The sequence below is a fragment of the Microcaecilia unicolor genome, chromosome 4 (genome assembly GCF_901765095.1).
Source record: "Microcaecilia unicolor chromosome 4, aMicUni1.1, whole genome shotgun sequence".
In the NCBI taxonomy this organism is placed as follows: Eukaryota; Metazoa; Chordata; class Amphibia; order Gymnophiona; family Siphonopidae; genus Microcaecilia; species Microcaecilia unicolor.
The window spans coordinates 342,544,120-342,553,495 of record NC_044034.1 but is presented as its reverse complement, the minus strand read 5'-3'; positions in this window follow the sequence as shown (position 1 = coordinate 342,553,495).

Here is a 9,376-nt window from a genome sequence, read left to right as displayed (position 1 = left end):
TTACTCTACTGCGTCTGCAGGGGTCCCCGCGGCGCTAGCCTCCCCTCCCCTGCATCTGCCCTGGTGGTCTAGTGACCTCTTTGGAGCAGGAAACAGCCCCCTCTTTCCTGCCCGGAGCGCTGCCCTTGCCCTGCATCCTCCTGTTGCTGTGACGCGTGATTTCAAAATGGCCGCCGAGAGTTGAAGTCTCGTGAGGCTGCTTCAAATCTCGGTGGCCATTTTGAAATCGTGCGTCACAGCAACAGGAGGATGCAGGGCAAGGGCAGCGCTCCGGGCAGGAAAGAGGGGGCTCTTTCCTGCCCCAAAGAGGTCACTAGACCACCAGGGCAGACGCAGGTAAGGGGAGGGGAGACTAGTGCCGCGGGCCCCCCTTGAGAGTGGGGCCCTATGCGGTCGCCTCTGCCTAAGACCGGCCCTGCCTATTCCATCTATTCTCAATCCCTAGGATTGCCTACGCATTGAATAAGAGTTGGCGCTAAGGGCTCCTTTCACAACCGATTGGCATGCGCTGAATACAATGCCCAGGGGAACTGAATGGACTTCTTCACATTCAGGGCACTGCTAATCGGTAGCGCCACTTTGTAAACGGAGTCCTGAGTTTTCTGAGCATCTATAGTTTCGTGTATATATGGTGGGATAATTTTACATTTGAGTGTAAAATGCTGTTCTATACACTCGTCACCTATAAAATTACTTATAGGTCACCTAGAGATTTGTGCTGAAATACAGGCGTATTCTAGAACGATATGTGTAACTTAATTGGCTTAATGAGCTAATTAGCATTAACAGCATTTAACAAGCAATAATTAGAATTTATGCACACAACTCACTAAGCAGATTCTGTAACGCAGTCCACTTAACTTCTAATGCGTGCAGGAAAAGAGGGGCATAGTTATGGGTGGGGAAGTGGGTGTTCTGAAATTTACATGTGTAGTTACAGAATATGGCCCAGTGCTCATAAATCTACACGCTGGCATTTACACCATGTTTTCATTGGCGTAAATGGAGGCACATAGTTTTAGGTGTTATTCTATATACTGTGCCTAAATCTAGGTGCTGCTTATAGAATATGCTTAGTCGGATATGTTTTCCACGTGGATTTTTTAGTTGCTTTATATCAGGGCCGCCGAGAGACTCGGCCAGGCCGCCCCGCCTCCACCCCCCCTGCCGCTGCAGTCCGCGGTCACACCTGCCTGCCTCCATGGCTCCGGGCCCCCTGCATTCAAGGCGGCAGTCACAGATCGCCTCTTTTCTGGCCTTCCCTCCCTGTGTCCCGCCCTCGTCTGATGTAACTTCCAGTTTCCGCAAGGTCGGGACACAGGGAGAGAAAGCTGGAAGGGAGGCGATCTGTGACTGCCGCTTCGAATGCAGGGGGCCCGTAGCCGAGGAGGCAGGCAGGTGAGACTGGGAACTGCAGCGCCGGTGGCCTGACCCTGGCGCCGGGCCCCCCTTGGAGGCCCGGGCCCAGGGAATTTTGTCCCCCCACCCCCCCCCTCTCGGCGGCCCTGCCTTATATAGAATTTCCCCCTTTATGTGCTTCTTTTAACAGATCTGTCCTACAAATAAACTATTTACTGTAAAGAAATGCAAAACAACATAATGTGAACTAAACTGGTGTAGTAAAGTCCATAGAACTGGTAGCAGCAATAGAAAAATAGATCAAATATAAGAACAGCAAACAGAGTCCCTTTTACTAAAGCTTAGAATGCACTAAGTGCCAAGTGACCCGTAAGTACAAAATAGGACACTCAACATTTAGCACACACTGATTCTGTTAACACGCACTAAGCTTTTGTATAAGGGGCCCAGAGTGCGGTATATTTAATATACAGCCTTTCCTATAGGCATAACAAAGTGGTGTACAATACTAAAGCTAAAAAGTAGACCGAAAAAAATTGTAAGAAACAAATAGTATAATTCCAGGTCCAAGTCAATACAATAAATGCACATAATCAAACGACAGATAAGTCAGTCCCTCATACAGACACAGACATTAATCATCTAAACCCCGGTAGTCCTCATGTCCCTAGCCCGTTACCAGAGGCCTCCAAAAATAAGCAGATCTTCAGAACAGTCTTAAATTTTGGAAAAGAATCTAAGACCGAGGCAGTACACTAAAAGCTGCTGTGTTGAACTGAATAGAGTCTAGCCTGTTATATCAAAAGGAACGTGCAAATGATCCATCAAAAACTGTAGGTGCATGGTGGCACATAGGGACTGGCTGATGCTGCAAGATAAAAGGGGGTTTCCATATGAAAAAACCTCACAAGAAGAAGCATTTCAAAATGAATGTGATATTGACAAAAGCGTGCAGCTGAAACTAGTTTCATATTGTGTCCTCTGTTCTGGTGATTACCAGTTCTATAGCATGGTATTTGCAGCTGGTGTAGGTGGAAGGGGGGCAGGGGCACCAAAATTGCGCCTTGTCCATTACCTCCCCTGCCAGCATCTCCTTCTTCTCTCCCTACCTTTGCCCCCCCCCCCCCAACCCACTCACCTTCCTGTAAACCCTCTGGACATACCTGGTAGATACCATGGTGGTCTAGGGTAGGACAGGCACCAGCAATCCCCAGTGCCGGCTCCCAGTTTAAAATGGCAGGTGCAACCTCTAGCAATAGAAATCACAGCTGCCATTTTGAACCCTAAGCCAGCACAGGGAGCAGTGACTGGGATCACTGTTGCATGCCCTACTGTAGACAAGAGCATCCATCAGGTAGGTCTTCATGAAGGAGGTGGGTGTGTTGGAGGGTTTCTTCTTTGGGAGGGGGGGGGGCAATAGCTGAGTTCCATACGGCACATGTGTCTTGCTAGGACTGTGGTGATTACGTGGGTCTCTATATATAGATGAAGAGGCAGTACCTCTTGAAGTTACAACTTTCCAAGCATTCATAAAGTTACACCTTTCTGTATTACAAGGTACATTAAGTAGAATCATCAGCCCTTTTCTCAGCTAAGCCCAAATGCATCCCTTTGCCAGTTTATGCAGGTGAACGTAGGTTAAGAGATCTGCTACTGTAGACGTGATCAAATTTGTGTTGGTGGAGCTCATGTTTGGCATCAAAATTCATGCCAAACTTGGCAACCATTGGACCAGCTCTTTGAACCAAAAGTGCTTTTGAAAGGTGGCAGTACCATGTCTTACAGATTTACACATCTAATCTTAGTAAAGTCCCACAGTTGACATGGTTAGTCTGTATGGTAAAATGAACCCTGATTTTTATGTTTCAAATCTTTTTATTGTGCAAAAAGAAGGGCATAAAACACATGATAGTAGCAAAGCGTATGTTCATACACAAGATATTTGAAATACAAAACAAAACTCTGGCCCACCCCGTCAAGCCACCTTGAGCAAAGACAGAGCAACTAATTGCAAATGCAGGTCTTATTTCATATGACCCACCAGTCTAAGGAAATGACTGCGCTCCCCCCACCCCCCAAACCAATGAGTGATGGTCAAACGTGGTCCAGGTGAAGTTAAAGGTGAGAGGACCATACTACATACTGTAGGTGAAAATCTCTGAAGATAGGCATCCCATAGTCTTAGAACTCATTTTTCCCTTTGCAATGTAAGACCAGCCTCTAGCAGCATAAGGATGCGAGATGCATTTCTCCAGTGCCAATAAGTTGGTATTTTATCCAGTACTGCATTAAACATTTTTTCCCACCACACCTGCTTTAGTAAATAACATGAACCTCCCACAGCTGTTCATTTGTCCAAATAAGATAGGAAGGAAGAGGGCTGGATAGTTTTGCCTGAAAGTCTACTCAAGTACTGTATAACTGTGGACCAAACTCATTGCACCTGGGAACAAGACCATGGTACCATCTATGCATGAAACGGTGTAGCCTCCACTTGAGAAAAGTAAGCTCTGGTTAAAGTATGGAAATAACATTCACCACACAGGAGATTGATTCCAGCTCCCTCCATTTATTGGTAAGTATGTCATGTGATTTGGATGGTATTATGCCCCCCCACTGCTTTATGTAAATATGCTGTAGACATCTTCCTATGAAGTGTCCCTTTTTCAATGACCTAACATGGTGGGTTGCTTTACAGCCAAACACATCAGTGCATCTCACCTCAAAATATTGCAAAAACTCATGAAAGGGTGTCATAGTTTTGTCCTCTTGCATAAACCGCCCTACCCTAGTGATCTCACCCTTCATCTAACATCAAAGACTTCATTTGTCATGCCTGGGAGCAAATCTCAAACCTGATTTTTAACGATCATTGGCAGGGACGTTGTAAAAAAATATAGGGTAATTATATTGTTGGCTACAGTTTTCAGTCTTTGCTGATCTGGGGAATTTCATGTTTTCTTGGACATTGGCTACTAATTCTTTTACATTTTCTTTGCTTCTATTTCTGTGCCAGTTTTATGGTGTATACATTGATTTGGGCTTCGAGCTGTTTGTCTTCCTTGGAGTAGTGCAATAGACAAGAATAAGATCCCCCAGCGGATAGGGTTGTTCCTGTTTGCATTATGCAGACAGTACAGGTTGCTTTGCTAGGTGTGAAGTGAGCTGTCTCAGTAGTTATGGGCTTCCCTTGCTGGTGTGGAGCATATTTCTTCTAGGTGTCCTGTGCTGGTAGTACATGGGGGGCAGAAGCAGTAAGCCCATGGTTCTGTTGTTACAATAGGGGTGATAATGATGATTTTGACAAGAGAACAATGTGATTTTGAGGCCTGGTTTTCATATAACCCAGGATCTTTAGAGGTTTGGTACATCCTATGCCTATGGGCTGGTCTAAGAGGAGGATATGGTAGATTATTAGTGCAAATACCAAAGAATGGACATGTATCTAAGCATAACTATTTCCTGTAGCCCTAGAGCTGGTCTAAATGCCTGTACCTATATGAATGTGTAGAAATTATTCTGTAGAAATTTGTACCTGTACATTCCACTCAAATGCATGCCATCAAAGCAGGTCATGTACTTTTCTGTTAATCGGTATCCTGTAATACTACTACTACTATTTAGCATTTCTATAAGCGCTACAAGGCGTACGCAGCGCTGCACAAACATAGAAGAAAGACAGTCCCTGCTCAAAGAGCTTACAATCTAATAGACAAAAAATAAATAAAGTAAGCAAATCAAATCAATTAATGTGAACGGGAAGGAAGAGAGGAGGGTAGGTGGAGGCGAGTGGTTACGAGTCAAAAGCAATGTTAACGAGGTGGGCTTTCAGTCTAGATTTAAAGGTGGCCAAGGATGGGGCAAGACGTAGGGGCTCAGGAAGTTTATTCCAGGCGTAGGGTGCAGCGAGACAGAAGGCGCGAAGTCTGGAGTTGGCAGTAGTGGAGAATGGAACAGATAAGAAGGATTTATCCATGGAGCGGAGTGCACTGGAAGGGGTGTAGGGAAGGACGAGTGTGGAGAGATACTGGGGAGCAGCAGAGCGAGTACATTTGTAGGTTAGTAGAAGAAGTTTGAACAGGATGCGAAAACGGATAGGAAGCCAGTGAAGGGTCTTGAGGAGAGGGGTAGTATGAGTAAAGCGACCCTGGCGGAAGACGAGACGGGCAGCAGAGTTTTGAACCGACTGGAGAGGGGAGAGGTGACTAAGTGGGAGGCCAGCAAGAAGCAGATTGCAGTAGTCTAAACGAGAGGTGACAAGGGTGTGGATGAGGGTTTTGGTAGAGTGCTCGGAAAGAAAGGGGCGGATTTAATACATAGTAACATAGTAGATGACGGCAGAAAAAGATCTGCAGGGTCCATCCAGTCTGCCCAACAAGATAATTTCACGTGTGCTACTTTTTGTGTATACCTTACCTTGACCTTTATCTGCCATTGTCAGGGCACAGACCGTATAAGTCTGACCAGCACTAGCCCCGCCTCCCAACCACCGGCTCTGCCTCCCAATCTTGGCTAAGCTTCTGGGGATCCCTTTCTTCCGAGCAGGATTCCTTTATGTTTATCCCACACGTTTGAATTCCGTTGCTGTTTTCATCTCCACCAACATAAGGGGAAAGGTTCTCTTCCTAACTATGCAGATCTATGAGCACCTGTTGTGTTTTTTTCTTACCTGGCACTTTCCTCCTGTGTATGTAAACCTCTAGCTCAAATTGGTGCTGGTACTATGAACCTTCATTCACAATGGAGGAGTGGCCTAGTGGTTAGGGTGGTGGACTTTGGTCCTGGGGAACTGAGTTTGATTCTCAGCACAGGCAGCTCCTTGTGACTCTGGGCAAGTCACTTAACCCTCCATTGCCTGCCGCATTGAGCCTGCCATGAGTGGGAAAGCGCGGGGTACAAACGTTAAAAAAAAAAAAAACCTGGGATATTTCCCCAATTTTATAATCCCCCAATATACAAATTTTGGTTACTGTAGTGACATTCCTTCAATTGGTGGCCATACACCTTAATAAATAGGTCCTGGAGCAAGCCACTAGGTCTCACACCTTTGAAATATATATTGGTACAGTTGATAGATTTTTAGTAGAACTGTGGACAACCATTTTGAATTATAACAAGTTATAGCGTGATAGAAACACAAGCACTAGGATTCTATGCTGCTCGTGTGGTTCATGCATTCAAATGACAATAGCAAATAATTAAAAACAGACAGACTTGACCAACATTAGCACGTTTTCAGTAACCATGTCCTTGAAATGCTGGAAAAATGTTTATCTATTTATTGCATTTGTATCCCACATTTTCCCACCTCTTTGCAGGCTCAATGTGGCTTACAATACATCATGAATAGTGGAAATATTTAAGAAGATATACATTTAGTACTATAGAAGGATCTTGGGTAACATTATAATAATGAAACATGATAGTAGTTTAACAAGCAAATAATGTTAGCATTTAGATTTGTTAATTTCACAAAGCTTATAAGCAGTATGGGATGTAGCGAGACTACCCCCATCACAAAGTTCAGGGATGTCATCTGCTGCTTCAATCTGCAAGCAAAATCTACCTAATGCATAAAAATAAACTCTACGTAGACAATTTTCAACTGTCATTTACCCATGGAACTGGCTACTTCTATGGGTGAATAAGCTGACTGAAAACAAACTCTGCAAGTAAAAATTCCACCACAAAAAACTCTATTCATATTTTCTGCATGCATTTCTGGGATGGGGTTAAGCTAGAGGCGGCATTCACCCTGGGGATGAAATGATCTGGTCGATATTCAAATTGATTTAACTGGCCAGAAACTAGTTAAATTGCTTTAACTAGTGGAGGAGTGGCCTAGTGGTTAGTGCAGTGGACTTTGATCCTGGGGAACTAAGCTCGATTCCCACTGCAGCTCCTTGTGACTCTGGGCAAGTCACTTAACCCTCCATTGCCCCTGGTACAAAATAAGTATCTGAATATATGTAAACCGCTTTGAATGTAGTTGCAAAAAACCACAGAAAGGCGGTATATCAAGTCTCATTTCCCTTTTTGGGCCTATCTGCTAATTTTCAGCAGCACTTCACCGGTTATTGCCGCAAAAACTTAGCAGTTAGCGGCTACCTGAAAACTGGTTATTTGGAGGGTCTTCTGGGAGCGGAGTCACCACTTGGCTAGTTATTCAGTCCTATAAACATAGACTTAACCGGCTGTGTATTAGCTGGCACCGCATAAACTGAAGGTTCTGTGCCAAAGCCCAGACATGGTCTAGTTTTAAATATCCAGGAATAACACTGGCAGTGGTCAGCAAAATATTCACTGCCGCCAGCTGAATATTTCCCCCTATATATTTAAATAAGATATTGTGTTAGTCTGGTGTGGCATCTTCCAGCCTAACTAATTTACTGAGGCATGAGGACCAGACTCCACTTCACTGAATATGACAAAGTGTACTCTGGTCCTTGAAAGTTCATGCCTCAATAAATTGGTTAGTTTATGAGGTGGCACCTGCCTCTTGTCAATTTAAAAGAAGAAGCATGAATGATAACAGCAAACTTCGTAAGTACAAAAGTATTGCCATACTGGGAAAGACCAAAGTTCCATCAAGCCTAGCATCCTGTTTCCAACAGTGGCCAATCTAGGCCACAAATACCTGGCAAGATCCCCAAAAAATACAAAACATTTTATACTGCTTATCCAAGAAATAGTGGATTTTCCCCCAAGTCCATTTAATAATGGTCTATGGACTTTTCCTTTAGGAAGCCGTCCGAACCTTTTTTAAACTCCGCTAAGCTAACCGCTTTTACCACATTCTCTGGCAACAAATTCTAGAGTTTAATTACACGTTGAGTGAAGAAAAATCTTCTCCGATTCGTTTTAAATTTACTACATTGTAGCTTCATCGAATGCCCCCTAGTCCTAGTATTTTTGGAAAAGTGTAAACAGAGACACTTCACATCTACCCGTTCAACTCCACTCATTATTTTATAGACCTCTATCATATCTCCCCTCAGCCGCCTTTTCTCCAAGCTGAAGAGCCCTAGCCGCTTTAGCCTTTCCTCTTCTTTATTTTCTACACTGAACAGAAGTTTTTTTTTTTTAATTCTTATAACTTTGTTACATACTAAAATCATTTGTAAAAGAGGACAGTTATTGAGCTCTGGGGCTACCAACTGTATTATTTATGATTAGGCTCAGCATTGTCCATCTTATTTGTCATACAGTATCATAGTAACATAGTAGATGACGGCAGAAAAAGACCTGCACGGTCCATCCAGTCTGCCCAACAAGATAAACTCATATGTGCCACTTTTTGTGTATACCTTACCTTGATTTGTACCTGTCCTTTTCAGGGCACAGACCGTGTAAGTCTGCCCAGCACTATCCCAGCCTCCCAACCACCAGCCCCGGCACAGACTGTATAAGTCTGCCCAGCACTATCCCCGCCTCCCAACCACCAGTCCCGCCTCCCACCACCGGCTCTGGCATAGACAGTATAAGTCTGCCCAGCACTATCCCCGCCTCCCAACCACCGGCTCTGGCACAGACAGTATAAGTCTGCCCAGCACTATCCCCGCCTCCCCCATCATACTCCAAAACAAACAAGCCCCCACAACTTTTTTTTGAAATTTAAAGAAGTCTTTATTAAACAATTAGAGACAATACATAAACAGAGAGTAAAACAATTACATCAACATATGCAAGCATTAATAAACAGCAAGAAAATAATTCAAAAGTCTCTTAAATACTTGAAATAACACAAACTAGTAACTTCCATAATTTATAACAAGTTTTATGAAACAAGACCCCAACCCTATTTAAAAAAAAAAAAAAAAAAACACCATCACATCTCCCTTTAAGTTTCTGTACTCAAAACGAACAATGTGAAATAAAAGGCTCCCAAACCACCTCCCATTTAGATAAAGTTTTACAACGAATAGCCCTCAATCTTTCCATTTCACAGATATTCCACAACTTATTCAACCACTTAATCAAAGCACCCACATCTTTTTTAATGCAACAATGATTAAAG